This window comes from Triticum aestivum, chromosome 4B (genome assembly GCF_018294505.1).
Source record: "Triticum aestivum cultivar Chinese Spring chromosome 4B, IWGSC CS RefSeq v2.1, whole genome shotgun sequence".
Taxonomy (NCBI): domain Eukaryota; kingdom Viridiplantae; phylum Streptophyta; class Magnoliopsida; order Poales; family Poaceae; genus Triticum; species Triticum aestivum.
The window spans coordinates 207948529-207975021 of NC_057804.1; the positions used below are offsets into that span (position 1 = coordinate 207948529).

The 26493-nt window shown below is 47.2% G+C and overlaps 1 pseudogene; it reads right to left on the reverse strand.

Annotated features, from left to right (window-relative positions):
* Positions 1–9754, reverse strand: part of LOC123090059 (uncharacterized) — a 62479-nt pseudogene extending 52725 nt beyond the window's left edge.
* Positions 9755–26493: the final 16739 nt, after the last annotated feature.

Here is a 26493-nt window from a genome sequence, read left to right on the forward strand (position 1 = left end):
CCATATGAGATCCGGCCTGTTAAAAGCCTACCACATTCTGGGCCAAATTACAGCCCAGATTAGGTCCGGCCCTTTAAGAGGCTTTGGGCTCAATTATGGCCCATATCAGATTCGGCCCGTCAACTGGACACTATGCTTTTGGGCCCACTTGCTAAAGGCCCACTTAGTAATTCGGCCTGATATAAGTTTTGGCCTATTAAGGGCCCGTTTAACATTTTGGACCTACATTAATTCCGGCCTGTTAAAAGCCCGTCATATAGTTGGGCATAACTACGGCCCAGTTTGCATCCGGCCTTCTCGCAGCCGTTATCTGATTGGGCCAAAGAAGGACGAAGAAAATTTTGGCCTTTTAAAAGCCCGTGATTTGATTCGTACAATCATGGGCAGGGGTTCATTTCGAGCTGCTGCCGGCCCGTTAGCTGTTCGACACGTTTCAGGCGCAACCTACATCATGAGTGCATGACAGCCTGATTATGTACCGTAATTTTATGGTTTGGCCGGTTTACTGCGAAGACATGATATATATACAGTAAAATAACTGCATCATCATTAATAAGAAAAAACCTAGACTATACAATAAAGAAATTATAGCATATTACATCCACTAGGCATCAAAGTTCGCCTCTATGATAATAAAGCACAAGCAGACAGCAGATTACATACACTGGGCATCAAAGATTGCCACCAATGGAAATAAACATGCCGACAAAATAATATACAAAACCAACATCACTTTAATAGAGTTCAAGAAAGGTTAGCCCTGCTGGGGAGCTGCAGCGCAAGCAGCTGAGCAATATGATGAGACTGCGCTTGTTCAACACTTATATCTTCCTCACTCTGAAAGACAAACAAGCAGACAGATGACAGGTTTTGCACATAAAAGTATCAGTGCTGACAATTCATCACATTTCTTACTGACGAATAAAGTGACACAGTTTAAAATTGCATTAACACAATATGGTATTGTTCAGGTCAAGACATGGCAAGAAATGACATTGTGAATGAGTTGGCGGCTTCACGACACCACTGGATTACAGATCAAGAACTCATAAGTATCAATATTTAGTGTGCTGTCAATTTATCCCATTTCAGATTGGCAAATAAAGAGACGGTTTGAATAATACTCCCTCCGTCCGGAATTACTTGTCATCAAAATGGATGTGTCTAGAACTAAAATACATCTAGATACATCCATTTCAATGACAAGTATTTTCGGACGGAGGGAGTAGTAGAATGATATGACATTGTTCATATATAAGACATTGCAGAATATGACATTGTGCTGTAGTGGGTAGGTTCACCACACCACTGGATTACGGATGAAGAACAGAAGCATACATGCAGTGCAAAAGAAGATCACTTGCTCTGTATAGTTTAATTTACATGGTATGAAGAAGGAACTTGGTTGTACAACTGATAACTTAAATTGAGAAAGGACAAACTTTTGTTTATGAACTACATAATAAACTTTAAACATGCGATTTGATGCAAACACCAAAAATAAATAGCTGTTGCAGTCATGCCTAAACAAATATATACAACAAAGTTTGAAGGCTTGAGATGGAAAAACTTACATTACTGGTGAAGACAGGCTCTATAAAGGCCTTGTCCATGCTGATTGGGGGGGGGCAATTCAAGAAGTTTACCACAAAATCTTCTTCATAAGCATTGCCTTTATTCTACATTTTGTTAAGAGTAAATATAGATGTGATAATATACGAAAAAATGGAGAATATTTAAGATAAGATGAAGAGTGATGCTACATAACCAAGTAGCTATAAATGTAAGTGCAGCGATACAGGCAAAAGGTATAGCCAAGAGGAATGCATAGCTAAACTTCTTCAGTACCAACCTTATGGTAAGAGTAAATATAGATTTGATGTGTAGAAAATGGAGGGCAAAGGAAAATAAGCTGCAGAGTGATGGTACTTGAACAACAACCTGTCATTATAAGTACACTGATAAAGGACAACATGTACTTACAAGAACAATGCAGAGCTAAAAAACCATTGGCACTAGATATATTCTACACTAATGTATACATTCATACAGATCAGATAATTTAGAGCGAACAATTGATAAGCAAGCTATCATGCATACTGCTGTCACATAATGAACCGGGTATGTATGCAAGTACAGTGATATATGACAACAGGTACTAACAAGAGCAAAGCAGCTGGTAGCATATTTGTGATATCCCGTCGTTCCTTTCAAACCAGAATTCTTCTTCGAGCAGATTTCCTGCAAAAAAGATCCGTAAAGCACATGCGGAAAAGTAGAAGTTCAAATTGTCATGTGATTTCATAGACGGTACGTCATCCTGGGAATGAGACCAGTGCATAACAAGGTTTTTCCATTCAATCTCTTCTGAATTTAGCACATGAGACTTCAACGGAAATTCGTTTATAGACTTGCCATCAAAGTGTGATTTCCTCAGGTAACACCGATACTGCTGCAATGCTTCCGTGAAAAGAACAAGCAAGCTTTGCTCGTCATGACTATCCAGATTGACCCTCGCTTAGTTACAACAATGTAATGTAAATCATTGATGTGTTCAATCAGCAGAAAACAGGAAAATAATAACCATGAATAATAACACTTACACGTAAGTTGGACAGGAAGATGTGAAAATGGTGTTTGTCTTAACAATAATCTTCCCATGATGGGAATATATGCACGTAGTCCCTAACAACATTGAAAGCATTGTCTTTTAAACTGTGAATAAATGGAATGGGGTTCCAATCTGCAGGAATTGGCCGTCTCTGCAGTTGGGATAGGTCTTCGGCCGGTGGACTTGCTGTACTTTTTGCTAGAGTGGTTTTTCTGTGGTACAGCTAGTGCTATGGCAAATCAAGTCGGTATAACTTTTGCTGGAGTGCAGGTCCTGTGTGGTGGGGCTAGTGGTGTGGCCAGTGAAGTATGGGTACAGTCTGCTGGAATCGGTCCTACGTTTTGTGTCACTGGTTCTACAGCCAATATAAGTGGGGTGATGTCTGATTTCTCTGGCACCACCACGTTTTTCAAGGACTTTGCTGGTGCTCCTTCAGGTTCGGCAATCACCCTCTTCCTTTTTGATCTCTAATGCACAAGAACATCATTTGAGTGGAAAAACATGGTATGATGACAGATGGAATATGTATTGATAATGGATGGGCATGGCACCTCGACATATATGATGAGTAAACTAAGCAGATGGCGGTGCAACAAAGTAGAAGAAATGCAAGACAACATATTCAAGATACCTGCAATCAATAAAACATTACCAAATTAGAACAGGCACCTTGATGGGTGAACAGGACAGGCCATCTGCCTTTGACTCCTTGAGGTTAGAATAGTCATTAGGATCATATTCTGAACAAGAGTCAATAGGTGGGGAGCGTATGAGTTTCATTGCATCCAGAATGGCACTCAATGCCTTGGTGCCAATTTTGTAAGTCATTGCAGTGTTTAGCTTCAAGAGTGTACTGCTGCTAGTGCGACACAAAGCAGCTACAAAGATCATAGTGTAGATATAACGGGAAAACCTTAAGCATTAGAGTAAAATCAGCAAAGTGGAACTTGCTGGAAAATATGTCCTAGTATTGCCAGTACGGCTAGAAAGGCTTCGGATACCAGCTCTCTTCAAGTGAAGGTGCGGTACTGTTAATATCAGTGTAACTCTCAAAGGCGACACAGCTCCCCGCATTTCCTTGCTATTCTTATAGGATTCAAGTGGGCAGGCCACTACAAATCTTATTCCTATGTTTACAAGATCCTACGAATCAAAGAGGCTCAAAGTGTCCATCACGACCGACCGTATAGACCTCGACACTGCAAATGTCCCTGCTCATCTTCAGTACAAGGAACATACTGTACTACTATCATACTCCCTCCGTTCCAAAATATATGTCTTGGTAGAGATTTCCAATATGGATCACATATAGATGTATCCAGATACATTTTAGAGTGTAGAATCACTCATTTTGCTCCATATGTAGTCCATGGTGGAATCTATACAAAGACTTGTATTTAGGAACGGAGAGAGTACATATTAAAGAAGAACGGAAGAGGAACATGGTAAAGAAGAGCAAGTAGATTTTGGATAATAAAATGTTGGTTGCGCAGTGCCCACACATGATGAACCAGAGCGCATTAAGAATGCAACTCCCAGCTGTCTCTCAACCATTTCAGGCGGTGGGATGAAGATCCTATGTCTCCTAACCCTTCTTCTTCCTAGTCTCTGATTCTTCCCATACAGAACACCGCACGGGCCGCCGACCGGACCACCGGCCCCCACCGCCTGTGTTCCTCCACCACCCCACCACCCACCCACGCCCCAACCCCCACCCGCGTTGAGTTTTCTTCGTTTGGCGAGGCCCCACAACCACCCGAGCCCCTTCGATCGCACCGACGAACTCCGTGTGAGCTCTGAAAAATCGACTGACCCAATTTTGAAATTTAGTCTACTATGATTTAACTAGTGTGGAATATAAAAGGGGAAAACCATAAGAATTGGGAGTATAGTATTGAGCGTGCCATGGCGGATCTGAAGGTGCAAACCGAACAAAGGCAACTTCGCAACCAAGACAAGAAATCAGAGTAAAGAAGTGGCGATCTATTTTCTTGCTGCAATAAATAAGTTGAGCAGATACGAAAGAGTACCACCTCTGGTGCGGCATCGTGTACGCATCTGCTGAGAATTTGACGGTGCTGCGGTAGCGATGGCTGTCGGCGGCGTGGAAGCAGATCTAGGAGGGTAGACGGTGGCGGCAGGGCGCGGTGGACGAGACGGTCATAGGAGCGGTGCCGGCAAGGTGGACGATGGTGGAGATGAAGCGAGAGGATGGGATGCAAGGATCCCGGTCCGAAGGCGTGGATGAGAGAGGTCGATCTCTTGTAATGGACGGTGGCGTCGGGGTATCAGCTCCGGCATGGTGGAGGAGGACGGCGGTGGATGGGGTGGCGGACGGTGGCGGACGGAGGAGGGTGGGCTGGAGAGGGTGTTTTGGCGCTCACAGAGTACAAATGGGGAAAAGGGAGGTAGAGAGGAAGGGGGGAACCATGTATTTTCAGGGCGCGCTTGTCTCAAATGCGAGGAAATTTACAAACTTAGCCCCCCTTTCTAATTTCTACTACATCACAACAACATTAGTCGGTTGGGGATAGGATGGTAATCTCGCATACACCGAATATTTTCCGACGAGAGTTTGTTTTTGGCGCCCACCGTGTATGAATATGAATCAGGGAGGAGTCGATTTCGGCCGAGGACACACTGTGTTTTGGCGCCCACCGTGTATGAATCCGGGTGAGAGGCAGTTATGTCATGTATGGGTGAAATTGCAAACCTACCCCTATTGAGACCTATTGAAATCCAGTAGATAGGATTTGCATGGCAGGGATAGGCAGTAGTGATTTCCATCTCGCAGATTTTGGTTTCGGCCGGTTACTGCGACTTTCCCCGCTTCGTTCAAATTTTGCAGAGTGCATGTTTACCGTGCCAACTCAATTCGAATCCCGTTTGTATTCTATTTTTTCGGGCGGGATCCATTTTCAATTGGAATTACATTCTATATACATCATTTTTATATATACTTTCAAAACCACAACAAAGAATTCTGCTCCTTTATATGTATAATATGATTTACAAATACAACAATCTCGAAAAGTTAAGGATGAATTCAAAAAAATTTAACGAAATTATGTTCTACTAAAATGTATGGATCAGTAATATCTACATATTAAATAACATAGATGTGCATGAATTCATATGAGTATGCATGTTTGATAGATCAATTTTGGTTCGAGTATGGATTACATGTATCATCATCTCAAATTCAAATATTTGAATCCCTTTTTTGTTCACTCCTTTCATGCCCATCTCTCTCGCATGCATGCTCCTTCAGGTAGCTATCACTATCTTTTCTCTAGCTCACCCGCATGCTCACTTCATGTTTCTCCTATTCTCGCAAACATGGTCTCTCGACGTCTCCCTTGAGAAGTGTCACACTCTCCCTATCATTATACATTACATGGTTTTCATTATCTCTCACGTCTCTACTGTTCTCTGGTATCACTCGGTACCTAAGCTTTCTTTTTCATGGCCACACACACAGTCTCCACTCGTCTTCCACTTTGTATTTCTCTCTATGGGATTCTCTCACACACCCTGTATGTCTCTACATATGACTCATACCACTAAAATTACTCTTCTCTCTCTCTCTCTCTCTCTCTCTCTCTCTCTCTCTCTCCTGTAGACACAACATTTGTTATGGTCTCCTTTTTGTCTCCATCCCAGACTGGCATTATTCATTTGTTTACCGATCAGACAACCCCAACGACCATCTCCTCTCTCTCTCACATACACACACACACACAACTCCTACTTCCACTCCCCTTCCCGACTACCGTCTCTCTCACACACACACACACAAAACTCTCGCTTTCGCACCCCGACTCATATGTCTCTCACAAACATTTATCGACTAGCGAGCCTCTAGATAGGTTTATACACCCGCACACTCGTGCTTCCACCATCACATACATGTCTCTCTCCCGCTCCTTGTATCTATGTAGCTTTTTCTTCCCTTCTTGAGACACGCCCTCTGGATAGTGCATACACACACTATCGCCTCATTTTAAGCTGATACCTATCGCACAACCACTCCTTGTGTCTTTGTCACACATGCACTCCATCCTCCTCCACTCTCCCTCTCTCTCACACACATGGGCATTTTGCAACAACTAGAAAGATGACCATGCGTTGCATGGAACATCAAGATGCATTTGTATGAGTAGTTTATCTTGTGGGGGAAAAGGATGAACGAGGGAAGGCCTTATTTGCAAATGTGGAGAGGGGTGTGGGTATCTTTTTGCAAAATTGCCATAGTTTCCTTCCTATCCGTCAGATATAGATTGGATGGCCTATATTGCAGGATGGCAGGCACACAATCATCACTGACAATGCTTTTTATAAGAGTAGGGACAAAAAATAGAGTTGGTGATGATGGCAGGCCTGCCATCCTGCAATGTAGGTCATCCGATTTATATCTGACGGATAGGAACGAAAATATGGCAATTTACCCGCACTCTTCACCACATTTGCATATAAGTCCTTCCCTTGTTCATCCTTTTCTACCACAAGATCTTGATGTTCCATGCAACACATGGGCATCTTGCTAGTAAGAGTAGAAATTAGACATATACCACTCCTCGAATCTTGAAACCAACAACATTCCTCCCTTATCTCATCAAAACGGATTAAGAGTTCCGATTTTCAATGGCACGTTATAAGTAGTAAGTAGTTTTTAGAACGATTGGTATGGAGCGAAAATGGAATTCATAGTACTACGTACCTCCTTGGCGTATGGTTGTATGGGTTTATGTTGCGAGATGTTGAACCTGGTAGTTCTAGGGCAAATATTATGGTTTAGATTTAGGTGCTGGTGTTCAGTAATGAAAATCGGAAGGGGAAACCCTTCTTTGATTAAAAAAACTACTACCTCCATTCTAGTTTACTTGTCCCCATCGTACTTTGGGTCAAAGTTTGTCCATGAATTTTACTTGTAAAATGTGAATGGGAAACGAGATTTTGTTATACCCAAACAAAAAAGGACTGGAGGGAGTCATTGCTCTAACACGGACGCGACCTCTCATAGCGCATGCATTGAACCGGCGCGCCGGCCAAGAGGGCCGCACTCGCTGCAGGCCCGGCTGAGCATGCCTCCTCGCCGCGTGCAACCAGCTTAGACTGCCCCGCTTGCCTTCATTTAATCCGCGTGTGTGCCGGCAACATGTCCTTCCACGAGCCGGCAGGCATTTTAGAACACAAAAAATGACTAAAATATAATTAATTTACGCATGGTCTTTACTTGTTGTGCTCGCACTGGTAGCAGGAACTAGTAGAGGTTTTTATTTATTTATAACTCTCCTCACATTTTTTTGGCTTTGAAGTGAATCATGGTTGTGGACATTATGTATGAATGTGCAGATATCTATTAACATGAGTTTACTGTGGAAGTTGAACTTGGAATGTCGGGCTTGCGCGTGAACTATACCATGTCCAATGCTTCGTCCGTTATTGTTTGGAAAGTAATTGTTGTTATTACATGACCCAAAAAAAAATTGTGTCACATCAGTAGATGCACAGACATCACAACACGCATGCTGACTAGATAAACATTTGAACCTAGCTATTATGAAGAAATTTTGTATTGACAACAGTTTTAGATAGCAGCAGACACCTAGCCTACTCTGCCTCTGCTAGCTTATTTCTGGCTTCTTCCATCTCTTCTTTGGCTTGGGTGAAGAGGGCATCTGATTGTTCTTTTTGCTTCTTCAGGAACTCAACTACATTCTCAAGGGCTGCTGCACGCTTTCTTTCAGCCTTTACTAATGTCAGGAGGACACAAACAGCTGACGACTCCACCTGGCTTGTGTGTAATCCAGCATCATCTGGGAATTTGCCCCTTGTGACTAGTCCAGCATCATTTGGGAACTGGCACCTTGTGTGTAATCCAACCTCATTTTGGAAACATGGTCTCGAGGTTGACCATACTTCCCTCCTCGCAGGAACTGCATTCTGACATGAAGTTACTTCTTTTTTAGATCAATACTCAGAGCAACCTAGATCCATTTAGTATAAGCCAGATGAAAAGAACTCGAAGAAGTGAATTCAAAAGGAAAAGAAATATAAAAACAGACTACAAGGTGAGAACACCCACTTCCTACATCAAGCTAAAAACGAAATCATTATGACGATTAAGATCGAAGAATACCACGCTTAAGAGAAACAGAAACTGCCACGTATACACATCGAAGAACACGAGGCTAAACGAAAGTAATTGAAAGGGTGTTACTTAAAAAAGCTCGTTTTACAAGTTCGGTGCAGCTCCTCTTTAACTTGCCACGCTCCTTTAAGATGTCCTGAATATCCCTGTTTGGTCTTCATTGCTCCTCTGCATGTTCGCACTCGTGGTTTTAAAATCTCAACATGGCAAGAAAAATATACTACTAGTAATACTCGCGCATCTTGTGGGCAACATTAAAGCACTCGTCTGCCATGTAAGAGCATCTCCAACAGAATCGCAACGCGCGGCGCTTTAAAAAAGCGTTTACACTGCTGAGATCGAGAAGTAGATACTAGAGAGTAGAGGATAGTTCTCAGCATAGATAGATAAAAAAAAGATAATTCAACTACTCCTCGTCGTCCGACTCCTCCTCGGTGATGTCCTCCTCCGACGTCTGACTATAGGCGTGAAGATATCGATCATCGTCGGGTTCCCAGGGCGGCGCTGCTCCTAGCCTCATGTTTAATTGAGCGTCCGCTTTTCGCCTACGCTTGTCCTTGCGATAGGCGGCTCGCTCCGCCCTCCTCTTATCCCTCTCCACCCTCCTTTGCGCGTAGAACTCGCGCTCGTTGATGATGTCCTATGGGAAGTGTTGGCGCCACAGCGCCATGGCTTCCGTCCATCTCGGCGATGCCGAGACGGTGCTCCCACCTCCGGTTGTCACGACGATCCTCGTCTGTGCTAAGTCGCGGCAGAGGCACGAGCTCCTGCGCCCACTCCCGCGTTGGCACGTTGAGGAAGTTCAATGTTCTATGAGACCACCGGAGGCGCCACGCCGCTGCATTGTACGCGCAGGCGGCCTCGTTGGCGGTGTTGAAATTGCCGAGGCCGAGGTGCATCCCATGGAACCAGATCTCAGCGGAGAAGCCGCCAGAGGTGCGCGTGCGGACGTCGCGGTATCCCCAACTTTCCCGGTGACGCGGTGGCATGGTGGCGTGGCAGCGGTGAGGCAAAAAAGCAATGGCCAGTCACAAAGCGGTGGCAAGGCACAAAGTGGTGGGAGGCCGTTGGATTTTATAAAGTGCGCCGGACGCGCGCGCGCCAGAACTAGCGCACTCCCGGCCGCTTCTTCGCGTGCGCGCGATCCTTTCCCGACGTCTCTGCTATCTCTACTCTCTTCTCTACTGTTATATTTATTTTATATTTAATATTTAATATTTATCTCTACTTCCTTTACTGTCTACTTTTTTCTCTATACTTTTTTTCTTGCAATATAGGCCGTCCAATTTATATCTGACAGATAGGAAGGAAACAAATGGGAATTTTGCAAAAAGATACCCATACCCCTCTCCAGATTTGCAAATAAGACCTTCCCTCGTTCATCCTTTTCTCCCACAAGATAAACTACTCATACAAATGCATCTTGATGCGTGCAATGCATGGGCATCTTGCTAGTTCTAAAAACCTTTCCATCATTTGCCACACTACTGGTTGCAGATGAAAAACCTACCCAAGCACAGCGCGATACAGGAGCGACGCACAATTACAAGATGATATTCTGTTGGACAATGGAGGCTATAACCAATTACTTTTACGGTAACAATAGCACCCAGGGAATTTGAAGGGTAGGTATGAATAAAATTGGAACTGCACATGTACTGCTAAGTGATTCAATACACACATTACCAATCGAGGAGGAGAACGATGGTCGCGGCGGCCTCTGTGAGTCATGGTCGGCAATGGGAGTCAGTTCATTTTCCACGATGGTGGTACTTCTGCGCTTGGCGTCGGCTTCCGGGAAGAAGATCCGAGACCGTGGAATACGATGCTGGGGACGAGGTTCCGTGTACGACGATGATGGTGGACCGGCTCCAGTGCGGCGTATAAGGTCGTCGATGAGGCAGATGCAATGCGGTGGACGAGTGCGTTGAGGTAAAGGGGAGGAGCACGAAGGCTACGGTGCCATGGAGAAGTCTATTTTGCGGTGGGGATAGAAAATGGGGAGTATTTAGGTGTACTACTCTGGGTGCCCTGGTGGGGTTGGCTGGGTAGGGTGAACCTGAAGTTACGAAAACAGCCCCCTACCAAGCGTCATCCGTAGGCCTGTTCCGAAGGCTATGATGGTAACTTCCCACTGCTCGAATCAGGGTCGCGGGAGATTTTCCCGCCGACCTCAAAATTTTGTGACAGTAGACTCCCCGTGTGGCATGTTGAGTGATTCAGCTAAGCAACTAGCGAGTAGTAGTAGTAAACTCTGCATATTAGGTTTGACCGAAGTCAAACTTCCTAAAGTTTGACCAAGTTTATATAAAAATATAAACATTTACCAGAACAAATACGTATGATGTGAAAGTACATTCAATAAGTAATCTAATGGTATTTATTTGTTATCGTATATGTTAATATTTTTTGTTATAAGCTTTCTGAGAGTTTACAAAACTTGAGTTTGACCAATGCTAATACGGGGACTTAAATAAAAATGGAGGGAGTACACATTTGTTTTCTTAGTTTGTAGTGAACTAATCATTTGTTGAAATTGTGAAATAAATATATTAGGCTATTGACTTCGAATGTAATGGTCTATACAATTCAATAGTTACAATCATTGTCGAACCCCAAGATGTATACAGGGTCTATAGTACTTCACAACATGCTCAAACTCACATAATCCCAGTCAAATGAGAATCTAAATGCATTTCATAGTTATTACTTTGTAGGATGCAACAAAAACAACCATAACTCTACATCAGCCATTATAGAAGCAACATTTTGACATATTCCAATGTGTGAATGAAATGTGCAGAGAGAGCTTTTGAAGATGGAGCAGATAGGGCGGGAAAGATTGTATCTATGTGGATAATAGAGTAGGAGACAAACCTAACGAGACAGAGAGAGAGAGAGATAGAGAGAAAGAGAGAGGAAGTAGTTAGGTCTGTGAGAAAGATGGAGACATGTAATATATGTGAGATGCGTGTGCATCCGGATTCTGTATACGTGGAAGGAGAAGAGACAACATGTTTGATGAGAGAGCTGGAAAAACATGGACGAGAGGGGAAGGATCTCGTGGGTTAAGGGATTGACAATTTTGTGCGTGGGAGAGAGGGATTGGTAATTTTGTGCAAGAGAGAGAGACAGGGTGGGGGAGGAGTCAGTCAGCCGTCGTCACATCACCCTGCTTCCAAATGACCCCGCATTCTCTAGCGCGGTGTGGTCGCCGTCTTCGATCTTCTCGATGCCCTCTTTGAAGATTGAGGTGTTGTGCATGTTGGGGTGCAAAGAAGCACAAGCGAGATTGGTCGTCGTATAACCTTGGATGGGGATGAATTGTGTGCTCGGGGGAGTGTGTGTGTGTGTGTGTTATGCTGCGTGTGTGTGTGTGTGTGTGTCAGATATTGAGAGAAAACAAACCTAAGGAGAGAAATGGGTATTCACGAAGAGATTGTGCGGGCCTTGAGGTGGGCAGGGGCCGGGTGAGGGTGTCAAAATGTGCGCGTTGATGCATGTGTTGCATGCAATCGTGGAAGGGGCGGACGACTCGAGAGAGATGGTTGTTGTGTTACGGATGCTCCTCTCTCTCTCTCTCTCTCTGTCTCTCTCTCTCTCACACACACACACACACACAAGTAAACTAGAAGACCATTCTCTCATGTATACACAACGTATCGGCATCTGTCTATGTCTCATTCGTGCATGATCATTTGCACATTCACACCTCTCCATGTCTGTATCACATGCACACCGTCTCCACATTGCCCTTCTGCCACAACACACATATGGACACATGCACGTGTTCTCTCTCAGTCACACACAGAAAATAAGTATTAAAAAAACTAGGGTGCACCTAAAACGTCCAAATCCAAATAAACAAAAACTGGAGCTAAATTCAAATATATGGAAATATTGCAGCGTCAAAAACTTTCCCAGGAAGAAAAAGTTGAGTAATATTCAAGGATTGTTTTCACACACAAAAAAAGGTTCGGTGGATGTCCTTCGAGCGCGACATGGTGATGCACCGTTCGATCGACCGCGCGGCCGCGGTTCACGCGCTTGCACAGGATTCCGTATCGTCGCTGTGGTACTAACTTCAAAAAAACTAATAAAAGCGCTGCCTGAGTCTAATGTTTACGTGTACTAGTACGGCTTTCTTTTAAGTCTGACCAACCTTATATAAAACTAAAGTAAGCTCCCACACGCGCACTCATCAATATGCCGCCGCCGCCGTTGCGCATGCCAGCGCCCGCCTACTCCGGCCAACAATTTCTCGCCCATCACCGCCGTGTCGCCGCCATCCCTGTGCCATGAAGCCGAAGGCTCGCCCGCTCACGTTGTCTGTAGTCCCTCCTGGCCATGCCGCCGCACTACCAAGCATGCGAGGAGCTGGTGGAGCCGCGTCTATGCACGCAGCATACGAAGTGGAGGACGAGTGCGTGCTCCAGCACGCCGGCGAGGAGGAACTAGCATGTCATTGTCTTCTCCGCCCACGTGGAGGAGGCACGCATGGTGGTTGTCACGGCGGAAGCCGGTCGCGCGTGCGTCGAGCCCGCAAACCTGGTGCGGACGTGGAATGTACCTTCGAGACCTTGAATTCCACGTGGATGCTGCAATCTGAAGGAGCAATTTGGGTCAGTCGACTAATGTGAGCCGTTTGATGCAACATGGATGGCTAGAAGGGCTTCTTCCACCTCTTCTGTCGTCTTCTTCCTTCGCTCCGTCGAACTTCTTTCACAAATCGACTGACCCAAATTATACTACTAGTACGAACGTATTACGTACAGTAGGAACACGAAGATACGAGCAGTAGTACCAACTGCAAGAAGAATAGTAGTAAGACATAGTACTAGTACTACTGTATGTACTAAAGAGTTCAAATAACGAGAAAGAACATAAACATAGTTCTGCTGGGGCCTCAGCACATCACACCCTTGAAAATAAACTAAGCAACTAGTCCGCTTGACACTGCAGTAGAACCAGAATGAGCGACGGCACTGCCACCTACTCGGAGTCCGAGTCCACATCCTCGACTTCGTCCTCGTCCCTCTTCCTCTTCCTCTTCGCTGACGCTTCTTTGCTTGAACCGGACACTGGGCTCTGCTTCTTCATCCAACCCTTGTAGATATTTAAACAAAGGTAGGCGTCCATTGCCGCATACAGGATGTGATCTTCATCTAATGTCTTCGACTCCCATGCATGATGAAACTCGTGATGAGGTTTATTCAGTATAGCGTACGAAGGATCAATCATGGCTGCTGCCAGGGTCAACATTGAAGGTTGAGAGGAGGACACCAGGCTTGCCTTCTAGAGATCGAAGGGCTAGCCTACAACAAGACCTATCCGACGCAGGACATCCCTGTCGTCCTTAAAGCCTACAGTAACGAATTTCACTCTTTTGTCCTTGAGGAAGTTCTTAAAATCCTGGCACTCAACGTCGGCATGGCATATGTGGTAGACCAAGCAAATGTTATGTGCAGAAACCTGGATCACGGCGGGCTTCTTCCTCTCTTCGTCCTTTAGATCCTTCTCTTGTCCCAGGACTGTGGTGTACTCAACATCTAGCCCAGCGACCCACTCATCAGTTGAACTGTTGAACATGCGTAGGAAGCGAGCAAGCCATGCTTTCACCGTCACGGATCCACGTGTGTAGATGACGATGAACTGATCGCCGGTGATGGCTCTAACCTGGTACTCAGCGGCGACCATGGAGATTTGGGAGGCCATGGATTTTGGAGGAGGGTTAGGAGAAGTTGAACTGTTGTACCCCGCAAAAATTGGGAGCGAACTAATGTGAAAGGATGGGACGACTGGGAGCAAACTGTTGTGAGGTAGAAGAAGGGGACGAGTATGGTGTGCAAACGGCATGGGGTTGCTGGCTTGCCCGGTGGATAAACGGTTGCAAGCCCCCTAAGAGTTCTCGAGAACTATGCGGGACCCACTAGATGTCATGTCTACTAGACCCATATCGTAGGCCTGACGGTATAGCTTCTGCCTGTTCGCACGCCATGCCGGCGCGTGGATGTAACTTCACTTAATTCCATCAACTGCCGTGCCTCCCACGACCTTCGCCTCCCTCGCGCGGTCACGCCCTCTGAGACTTAGACCGGCTATAAATGAGCAACTTTTTTTGCCTACTCCGCATGCATGATACTCCCTCTGGTCCTTTTTACTCCCGTCAACTGTTTGCGATGTGTTTGACCAAATTTATACTTTTTTTGAACACCACCTTATATTAATTAAGCAGCCACACTAGTACACTCATTCGATACAATATTCACCACACAGGGCGGTACGTTATTTACAAGAATACCATCTAATCTATTGTCAAAGCTATACTTAGCGATTAAGTGTGCCACCTTATTGGCTGAATGGCTAATCTTTGACAATTGAAGATTGTTGATCAACTTCGAGATGATCAACGCTTTCATCTTCAAGTCACACATAGGAGACCTGTCATAGTCCCCCGATGCAAGAGACGCTACCACAAAAGCGCAATCAGTCTCTAAAATTACAGGATTATGAAGAGATATACCTATGTAGAGACCGGCGATGCAAGCCCTAATCCCTGCTTCCTCCATGCTTTGACAGGCATCAATGAAATCCCACGACCAAATTTATACTAAAAATATCAATATCTACAATGCTGATTATAATGAGTATAAGAACAACGTTTTATAATGAGTGTAAAAACATTGATTTGACATTGTGAATGTTGATACTCCCTCCGTCTAGGCGAGTAAGTCATCTTAGGCTGTGCACCGTGACCAAGGAGGAGGGGAAAACGAGAGACATCAATGTTTATTTGCTAATTAATAGTATTGCATGCAATGAACTAACCACTGCATGTCATGTTTGATAGTCTCAGGTCATTAAAAGCATGCACACCCTCATCTCTTATTGGTTGATATGTCAAGAAACAAGAAACGAGGTAGAAGTTAATGCGCCGCGCCTACGTGTTTTGGGATTATTTGGTTTTCATAAGATGACTTACACACCTAGCTATTAGAGTACCACTACCTCCCTTCTAGTTTAAAGGGCTCGATTCAAAAATTTCACCTACTCTTAGCTAGATTGTAGAGGCGGTGGAATAGTTTTTGAAGTCTGCAAAAGTACTCAACTAATGTTGTCGTTCTTCACAAAAAAATGTGTTTACCAATGCATGCATCAACACTAGTTACTCTAACCCCCCTCTCTTCTTTAATTCTTTGCCACATCAGCATGTTTGCTATTCCTGTGTGCATGATACCTGCTAAGATACCACCATTATGGCCAGCCTTAATCATCGCATGCAATTATTTAGTGCACCTTGAAATATGAACATGTGTGGGGCGTGTATGTTTTTAATGACTTGAGACTATACCTAGCCCGGCATGCAAGATGACTTATTATGCACCATTCCCCATACCTGCAGGAAGCCCGTTCATCTCCAAATCTTTTCCTCTCCATGTGTGGAGACAATATGCCTGCCAAACTCTCCTTCTCCCTCCGGCGGTCCCACCACTCCACCCCGTGTGAAAAAATCTGCATGCATGACTCTCCTCCCCATGCTCGTCCAATCCGTTGTGACCAGCAATATTTCCACCCCTTCGCTCCCCCGTAATTTGCTCCAACAAATATGCCCACGTAGATTTTACTTGACTTCAGGTTCATTGGGTCACTGACATATGGGCCCAATAGGGGACTGGCCCATCAGTGACGCAACTGGACCTGCAGTTAAGTCAGCGCAGCTCAGTCCATATCTTACGTAGGTGTGCCATTGCTCGCTATAAATACTGCACCTCCCACGACATCGCTATCTCCTCCCCTCACGTTCACGTTCATCGCTATCTCCTCCCCCTCCCTCTCACGTCGATCACCATGGCATCGCCCCTCCCAAGCCCTAGGAGCCCCTCGCTGCACCGCGCGGACGGTCACGCGTTGCCGTTCCATTCCTCGCTGCCACTAGTAGAGGAGGACGCGTCGGTGTTCCGCTCCTCGCCGCTGTGCGACGCGTCGCCGTTCCGTTCCTCGCCGCTACACGAAGCCGGGCGTGCTCCTCTACTAGTGGCAGCGAGGAAAGAAACAGCGACGCCTGACCGTCCGCGCGGTGCATTGGCAGGAGTAGTACACGAAGCAGTAGATGGTGTCCTTACTAGTACTCCCTAGTCCCTATCTATCTATATCTACTCTTATAGAAAACCGAGTTGGTGATGATGGTATGCCTGCCATCTTGTAATATAGACCGTCCGATCTATATCTGACGGATAGAAAGCCAGCTATGAGAATTTTACAAAAGATACCCGCACCTCTCTCCACATTTATAGATAAGGCCTTGCCTCGTTCATCCTTATCTCCCACAACCTCGCGCTCCTCCCTATGTCTCTATCTCTACTACTCTTCTTTGTTTTTTATAACAAATCGAATAGTGTTGCGCCGTCCGCTGCATGCCCGGCTGAACACGCCTCCTTGCCTCCATCATCACCAACTGAGTCTTTTATAGGAGTAGGAGTAGATAAAAAACCCAGTTGGTGATGATGGTGTGTCGTGCAATGCACGGGCATCTTGCTATTTTTTTGCATATAAGTCCAGACACCACGTAGACACGGTCTTTGAGCATGGCTCGTAGTCGTCCCATGCTCGGGTATTGAAGTTTGTAACTATTTTAGATTAGAATATACTACTCCTCTGGTGCTAGTAGTAGAGCAGAGTCCTACTCTACTACTCTACTCAAGCAAGTTAGAGCATAGCACTGTAGGGAGTACCAGTACTGTGATCACTCAACCATGTTGTCTGGCATCGACAAGACCCTACGCTGCTGGTATGTGTCTCGTAAGTCAAGCGGCATGTTGTAGTCATCATCACCTGTCCACTTCCCGCAGCACATATTCGCTTCTCCATCTTTGTCCGCACATAATCTCGTCCAATCTTCCATCCCCACTAAGGCTCCTCCCCCCCTCGTCCGAAACCCAAGAACTAACAATGGCAGAACCGAGCAGCGTCCGCCGAAAGAGTGGCTGGAATTCGCTCCCCACAGAGGTAATCAAGCTCATTATTTTGCGTGTGGAAAATCTCAGTACCATGCCGCTCGCCGCGTGCTCGTCGGGGCTTTACCATTTACTCAAAGCCCTCAGGCTGGAGCTTTTTAAGCCAGCTCCTTGCTTGCTGATGCCGCCTGATCTACAGAAACGGCATGTCACGTAGCATAACGATCGTAGGGTGGCGAGCATCAACCCCTTGACTACGATCCGATCCCCGTCACAATCAACTACATTAACGGTATGTACTGGGTCGGCATGAACATGTCTTGGATGGTGCTCGTCGATGGTCGCGGCAGCTGGATGCTCATGGAGGTCTACACCCGGCGATTGATCCCCCTTCCTTTGATTAACACTGCACTGCTTTGGCACCGTGGCCCAGAATACTCGGAATCTTACAGTAGCCAACATGATACCAAGTTTGATTTGCTCAAGGTTGTAATCTGCCAAGTGCCCACAAGATCTGCGAATTATAAAGACTTCAGGATAATTGCGTTCTTCAACCGCGGTCTCGCCTATCTGACAGGTCACTGCGGTAAGTGGATAAATCTGCATGTCCATCGCAGGATCATACATCCTCCATGATTCTCTGATGCCATTGAACACAAGGGCTTCATTTACGCTGTCGACTCCTTCTTTGGCTGGACGTATTGCTGGCCTACTCCAGTCATCGCTACAAACGGCTGTTACAGCAGTATGTTACTTTCCTATGATATCATGATGGCTTGCTTATATTACTGTCCACATTTACTGAAAAAATATTCATGCTCATAACATGCTGTTCTTAAGATTGACTAAATCAAGAGCCCTTTTTTATTTGACTCCAACTTGATATGATGTTATAGGCCGCATGGTGTCCCTACCCTTCCTAATCCCAGAACCTTTCAAAGAAAAGCGGCATGGCAGTTGCAGGTGTTTCCTGGCTCGATCAGACAACTTCGAAAGATTGATGATCGTTCGCATGTATCGGACGTGTTGATTTGCGGAATACAATCACAGTCACTGCAAGGTCTTTGAGCAGGATCCCAGCTTCTCTGGGCCATCAGGAATTTTTGACTGGAGGCTGGTAAGTAGCCTTGGTACATGCTCTCTGTTTGTCAGACTGAATTATCCGATTAACCAGGAGAGAACCGACAGCAAGGATCATGATGGCAGCGCGGTTTCGTTCATCAGGCAAAACTGTGTGTACACAGCGTACCATGCGTCTCTGCATGCACCATATCCTGATACGTGCCACCATGCTCTGCAGGCCAAAGTAGGAGAGAGGGTCACAAGTATCAGACTTCGACCTGCTGGCTGGAGTTTCCCCCGTCAGGCACCCATCTTGTTCAAGCCGTCAGCCAATCTGCACAGCTTAATAAATAGTAACGTCTAACTGAGCCAGTTAGTTAGATGCGTATACTTGGTGTAGTAGGATCTTTATTTAGTTTGATGCATACACTTGTTCTTTTTGGTAGCCCTTTTGTAATGATGGCTGATGTTTGTTTTGGAAGAGAGAGTTGCATCTTCACTCTTCTGGCCTGCTTACTGCTTCTGTTGCACCCCCAGCCCTGGTTGCTGCTGCTGCTGTTTTCAATGTACAGTCAGTAGTATATTTTGTCTGTTGGTTGAATAAATGTGTTGTTAGAACGACAAACACAATGTTTTGGAAGTCGTTGCATGGTTCGATCCTTTAGTGCCCCGTACCGTACGTAGCTCATACTATTTTTCGTACGGAACATATTTTCTACTTATTGATAACATGCAGGCCACTGATGAAGGCCCAATAGAGAAGCCCATAATTAACTGGAAGGGAGGCTCTCACATGAATCCGGCCCAGGTACATGCTCATGGTCCCCTAAACATAAATAAGTAAATAAATAAATAAAGCTAAACGCTCATGCACCAGTTCTTTGGGAAAATAGGTAGCCCGGTATTTCTTTTTGAAGAATACCAGAGCTAGGCCTATTTATTTTCTCTGAATTACTAGGCTACAAATCTTTCAAGACGAGGAGGGATGTATTCCGTCCTGGCCAAAGAGTATGGTCAATGTCTATTAAAAGTAATATCAAAAGGGGTTGAAAATTCCAAAAAAAATATAGCAAATGGGATATTAGTTTCTTTTTTTTGTTTTTGTTCTTCACTAATATCTTATACGTATTTCATTGGATTTAACATGACATAGTACTAATTTATTTTTAAATTTTTTTTAGTATGGCTATTAATTTTTGGATTAAGAATATTTCGTTCCCTAGCAAAAATTTGCGAATATTCAAAATTTCCCACATATTTAGTAAAATTTTTGACCCTCGTACTGACCAGAAAATGGCCAGCAATTCTAAAAATGGAAAATGAGCCGCAATAATTTCCATATGAATTATAAAATGAGTACACGCCATAGATTTCGAGGCTGGCTTGTTTATGCAAGGCTTTGTCAGTGAACACATGATTCTAGCAGTAGTGATTGTTGGACGTCCATCCAACGGCCGACGTGCTTCTTCAATCTCTGATCTTCCTGCTCCAGTCGCCTAAACTAGCGCCGGCGGGACTGCCTGCTCCCTCCTCTTGTGGCCCGCTGTGATGCCGCGCAGGCTTCCCCGACCCACCATACTGCCCCGCTGGCCTGGCTGCACGCAATCAACAGCCTCCTTATTACGCGAAAAAGAATGATTCCTCCCACTAACATCTGGGGCGCACCGGTTGGGAGGCTAACCTGTGGGCCTGCTAAGTTGACGCCTATGCTGGGCTTGTCAACTTAGTCAACAAACGATTCTAGCAGCAGTAATCGTTGGATTTGAATCGAACGGTCCTGCTGCTTCTTCAATCACTGCTCTTCTTGCACCATCCGCCCAAACCAGCATCGGCGAGACCGCCTGCTCCTGCCTCCAGTAGCCGGCTGTGCTACCGTTGAGGCCTCATCGCCCCCTACTTCTCCCACCGCTAGCCAGGCCCTGCGGCGACGGCAGCCTCACACCGCAGCCGAACCAGTGAACCCTCGTACTCCTCTCCGCATGGGCATCCACTGCCGCATCTTCCCCAGCTTCACGTCGTCCCCTTCCTAGGCCTCGCCGTCGTCCACCGCCTTGGTGCTCTCGGCACGGCGTGGTCAATGTGGTCAACGACATTCCATCAGAAGAGTACTGTGCGTGGAGAGGCTGACAGCTAGGTCCATGGCCACAGCCCAGTTTTTTTGTGATTCGCCAAGTTAGTCGCTTTGTCAGGCCTGTTGGGCTGCAAATCTTTCAAGACGAGGAGAGCTTTCATTCGGCTAGCCGAGCAAATGGCCCGTCAGTAATGAGAAATGGGCTGTACATTTTTAAAACACATCAAACCGGCAATTAGTTTCAAATATTTTTTTGTCATTTCGAGATTTTAAATTAGATTAATTTTTATGCATGGAGAATTTGTTGGATTTTATATTGATATACATTTATTTTGAAAATCAGTTTGAATGTGAGTCAAAATTTCAGGATTAAAAACAGTTCGGACCGCACCGAAATATGCAAAATTTTGTATAATTTTTTAACCGTGGCCACAATATGGGCTGTAATGCTAACAAAAAGAATATGGGCTCCAAAAAAACCATAGGAATTAGCAAATGGGCTGTAAATTATTAGAAATAATGGCAGAAGGGATGTATGATGTTTTCCCCAGATTTGAGTCTTTCCTAAAAAAAGGTTGATGCACAAGCAGTGACTGTTGGATGGCCATCCAACAGCCGTCGTGCTTCTTCAATGTCTGCTCTTCCTGCTCCAGCCGCTCAAACAAGCGCTGGCGGGACTGCCTGCTCCCTCCTCCCTGTGGCCCGCTCTGCTGCCGCGCAGGCCTCAGCGCCCCACCGTACTCCCATCGCTGGCCTAGCCATCCCTCTACTCACCCACACCTGATGTTATTCTCCGATGATGGCACACGAACCAGTAAACCCTCGTACAGTCGTACTCCCCTCTGCATTTGAAACAACTACTGAGTCTTCCCTGCCTTCGTGTCGTTCCCGTCCTAGGCCTCGCCGTCGTCCACCGCCCTGGTGCTCTCGGCGCGGCCTGGTCAACATGGTATACGACCAACATGCATCTGAAGTGGACTGTACGTGGAGAGGCCGATAGCTGGGTCCACGGCCGCACGCAAGGAAATGCCTCCTTATTACGAGCAAAATAATGATTCCTCCACCTGACATCAAGGACCCACAGAAAGGGCCTCTGTATTTGGCGACAAAATGTTACCGCCGCTGACAGCTCGGACCCACTAGCTATATCTTCGCACGCAAGGAAGTGCCTCCTTATTACGCACAAAAAATGAATACTCCCCCTGTTAGCTGGGACCCAGTATAGTGGCAGGCTGACTTGTGGGCCTACTAAGTTGACGGGTATGGAGGGCTTTGTCAACTTAGTCAATATGCACGATTCTAGGTCCAGTGACAATACGATGTCCATCCAACGGCCGTAGTGCTTCTTCAACCTCTGGTCTTCTTGCTCCAGCCGCCCAAAGAAGCGCCGGTCGTGCCGCCTGCTCCTGCCTTCTGTGGCCGGCTATGCTGCCATGGAGTCCTCACCGCCCCCTACTATTCCCACCGCTGGCCAGGCCCTGCGGCGATGGCAGCCTCACACCGCAGCCGAACGAGTGAACCCTCATACTCCTCTACGCGTGGGCATCCACTGCCGCGTCTTCACCGGCTCCGCGTCGTCCCCTTCCTAGGCCTCGCCGTCATCCACCGCCCTGGTGCTCTCGGCGTGGCGTGGTCAACATGGTCAAGGAACGACTTCCATTGGACGTGAACTGTACGTGGAGAGGCTGACAGCTGGATCCACGGCCGCAACAAGGAAGTGCCTCCTTATTACGTGGAAAATAATGATTCCTCCACCTGACAGCAGGGGCCCATTGGACTGTCCATCGTATTTCGCGAAAAAAACGTTTCCCCCCTGACTTCTGGTACCCACCAGCTACACCTTCGCACGCCAGGAAGTGCGTCCGGGCAAAAAAAAATGATTTGCCCCCTGACTTCTCGGACCCACCAGCTACATCTTCGTATGCAAGGAAGTGCGTCCGGGTAAAACAAACCAAAACGATTCGCCCCCCTGACTGCTGAGACCCACCAGCTACATCTTCGCAGGCAAGGAAGTTCTTGACACTCGGGACACACCTGGTCGAAGCATATGCAGCGTTGTCATTCTGGTAGCGAATGTGTACGTACATATATATTGGTCGATGTAGAGGCGCACACGTGTCGTAGTAGAGGTGCGTATGTGTCGTAGTAGAGGCGCACGTAGCATGTACATGTACGTACAACGGCCAGGGTGCAAGAAAGAAAATACGGCCACGTACGTACATATGGGCGGGGTCTCGAATGCCTACTCGCGCATACGTATGGCCAGTGCTCGTGTACATGGCTGGGTCGGAACAGAGAAACATCGTCGTCGTCATGTTGATGCGGAGGCAACGGAATGCCTCATGTTCATGGGGAGGTAACGGAATGCATCGTGTTCATCGGGAGGAAACGGAATGTGTCATGTTCATCGGGAGGCAACGAAACCCATGGGAGCCAACCGGCTGGGTCGGAATGGAATGCGTGCTCGTGTTCATCGGGAGGGCTTGGATGGAACAGGCGATGGAAACGAGGCCTGGCGTACCACACAACGGAGGAAACGGACCTCCTACGTTCGGAACAGGGTCCTATTGATCAGGAGGGGTCTAGCGTACAGCAAAACGAAAGAAACAGACCTCCTACGGTCGAAATGGGGGTCCTGTTGATCGGGAGGGGTGTGGCGTACCGCAAAACAGACGAAACGGACCTCCTACAGTCGAAACGGGGGTCCTGTTGATTGGGAGGGGTGTGGCGTACCGCAAAACGGACGAAACGGACTTGTGTTGGAGCGCTACGGTCGAAAAGGGGGCCCTGTTCATCGGGAGGGGTGTGGCGTACCGCAAAACGGGAGTCCACGGGATACTATTCATCTCCACTATCGACCTCCTCCAGCCTCCACGGGATACCATCGACCTCCTCCAGCCTCCATGGGCTCCTGTTCATCCAGCCTCCACCGTGCGCTACTCCACCGGCTACTGTTCAACCACCCCTCCAAGGGCACCCCTCCACCGTCTACTGTTCATCTAGCCCTCCACACCACGGGGTCCTGTTCAACCACCCCGCCACGGGCACCCCTCCATCTCTACTGTTCCTCCAGCACTCCACCACACCACGGGGTCCTGTTCATCCAGAGGCAACGCCATCGCTCACTGTTCATCCAATCGATCGGCTTCAGTTAGCAGCAGTTGCGAAGGAATCGCTCGATCGGGTTCAGTTAACAGCCATCGATCGATCGCTTGGGTTCAGTAATGCGTAGCCTGCAGTGCAATCGCTCGGGTTCAGTTAGAGCCCAACGCCTCGCTCGGGTTCAGTTAGAGCCAATGCCTCGCACGTGTACGAGAGAAACGCGCATCGCTCGGCCCCCGACCTCCCACCGTAACCAGGAACTCCCCGAAATTTTCCTCCCCCTCGCTTCTACCACGGTTTTTCCGTCATGGACGGTGAGGGAGTCCTGGACTAGGGTGTGTCCGGATGGCCGGACTATGACCTTTGGCCAGACTCCCGGACTATGAAGATACAAGATTGAAGACTCCGTCCAGTGTCCGGATGGGACTTTCCTTGGCGTGGAAGGCAAGCTTGGCGATACGATATGAAGATCTCCTCCCATTGTAACCGACTCTGTGTAACCCTAGCCCTCTCCAGTGTCTATATAAACCGGAGAGTTTTAGTCCGTAGGACGAACAACAATCCTGCCATAGGCTAGCTTCTAGGGTTTAGCCTCTCTAATATCGTGGTAGATCCACTCTTGTACTACCCCTATCATCAATATTAATCAAGCAGGAGTAGGGTTTTACCTCCATCGAGAGGGACCGAATCTGGATAAAAACATCGTGTCCCTTGTCTCCTGTTACCATCCGCCTAGACGCACAGTTCGGGACCCCCTACCCGAGATCCGCCGGTTTTGACACCGACATTGGTGCTTTCATTGAGAGTTCCTCTATGTCGTCACCTTTAGGCCCGATGGCTTCTTCGATCATCAATCACGATGTAGTCCAGGGTGAGACCTTTCTCCCTGGACAGATCTTCGTATTCGGCGGCTTCGCATTTGCGGGCCAACTCTCTTGGCCATCTGGAGCATATCGAAAGCTACGCCCCTGGCCATCAGGTCAGGTTTGGAAGCTTAAATTACACGGCCGATATCCACGGGGACTTGATCTTCGATGGATTCGAGCCATGGCCGAGCGTGTCGCTCTGTCCCGATGGGCATGATATAACTCTGCCATTGGACAACGCCCAGAGTGCCGCTCAGGTGTCCGCTCCGATCATTAGCTCGGAGCCGACTGCGCTAGTCGGGGATGGACGGTTGGACGCCACCCCGGGAGCTGCAATATCTACAGCGATAGAGCCGAATACCAGCCTAGTCCTTTGCAGGGCCTGTTACTCCAAGGTGCCGGACTCCGTATATTCCGCACCCCTTCCAATCGAACCCGATTGGGCTCCGATCATGGAGTTCACCGCCGCGGACGTCTTTCAACACTCGCCCTTTGGCGACATCCTGGATTTACTAAAGTCTCTCTCTTTGTCAGGAGAGCCCTGGCCGGACTATGGTCAGCAGGGTTGGGATGCGGACAACGAAGAAATTCGAAACCCACCCACCACCCATTTTGTAGCCACCGTCGATGATCTAACCGACATGCTCGACTTCGACTCCGAAGACATCGACGGTATGGACGCCGACGAAGGAGACGACCAAGAACCAGCACCTATAGGGAAATAGAAAGCCACCTCGTCATATGACATATACATGCTGGACACCCCCAAAGCAGGGGATGGCGATGAAAAAACGGAGGACGACCCCTCCAAGAAGCAACCCAAGCGCCGACGTCAGCGGCGCCGCTCTAAATCTCGCCAAAGCAAAAATGGCGATTCCGGCACCGGAGATAACAACACGCCGGACAGTGCAAAAGACAACCCCCTCCAACAGGATTCAGTGCAGGAGGATGAAGGAGCCAGCCCTCATGAGAGAGCGGCCGACAAAGAGGTCGAGGACGACAATTATATGCCTCCCTCCGAAGACGAGGCAAGCCTCGATGACGACGAATTCGTCGTGCCAGATGATCCCGTCGAACAAGAGCGTTTCAAACGCAGGCTTATGGCCACGGCAAGCAGCCTCAAGAAAAAACAGCAGCAGCTTAGAGCTGACCAAGACTTGCTAGCCGACAGATGGACCGAAGTCCTGGCGGCTGAAGAGTATAAACTCGAGCGCCCCTCCAAGAGCTACCCAAAGCACAGGCTGCTACCCCAACTTGAGGAGGAAGCAACTAAACCTACATCACCAGCGTATGAAGCGCCCAATCGGCCACCCCGTGGCCGCGACAGAGAGGCCTTCAGGCCCTCGACCCAAGCTGCACCCCAGCACCACTCAAAACATACCAGAGTACGGGGAGACGCAACAGACCTGCAAGACATATTGGAGAATAAGGCAAGGGAAACAAGATCGATCTACGGATCGCATGGGCGCCCCACTTCACGTGACGCTAGCCGTCATGCCGGACATGATAAATACGGCCAGGCCGAATACAACAGACCAAGCTCATCCGAGCTGCGTCATGATATAGCCCAGTACAGGGGCGCCGCACACCCACTATGCTTCATAGACGAAGTAATGGATCATCAAATCCCCGAGGGCTTTAAACCCGTAAGCATCGAATCATACGATGGCACA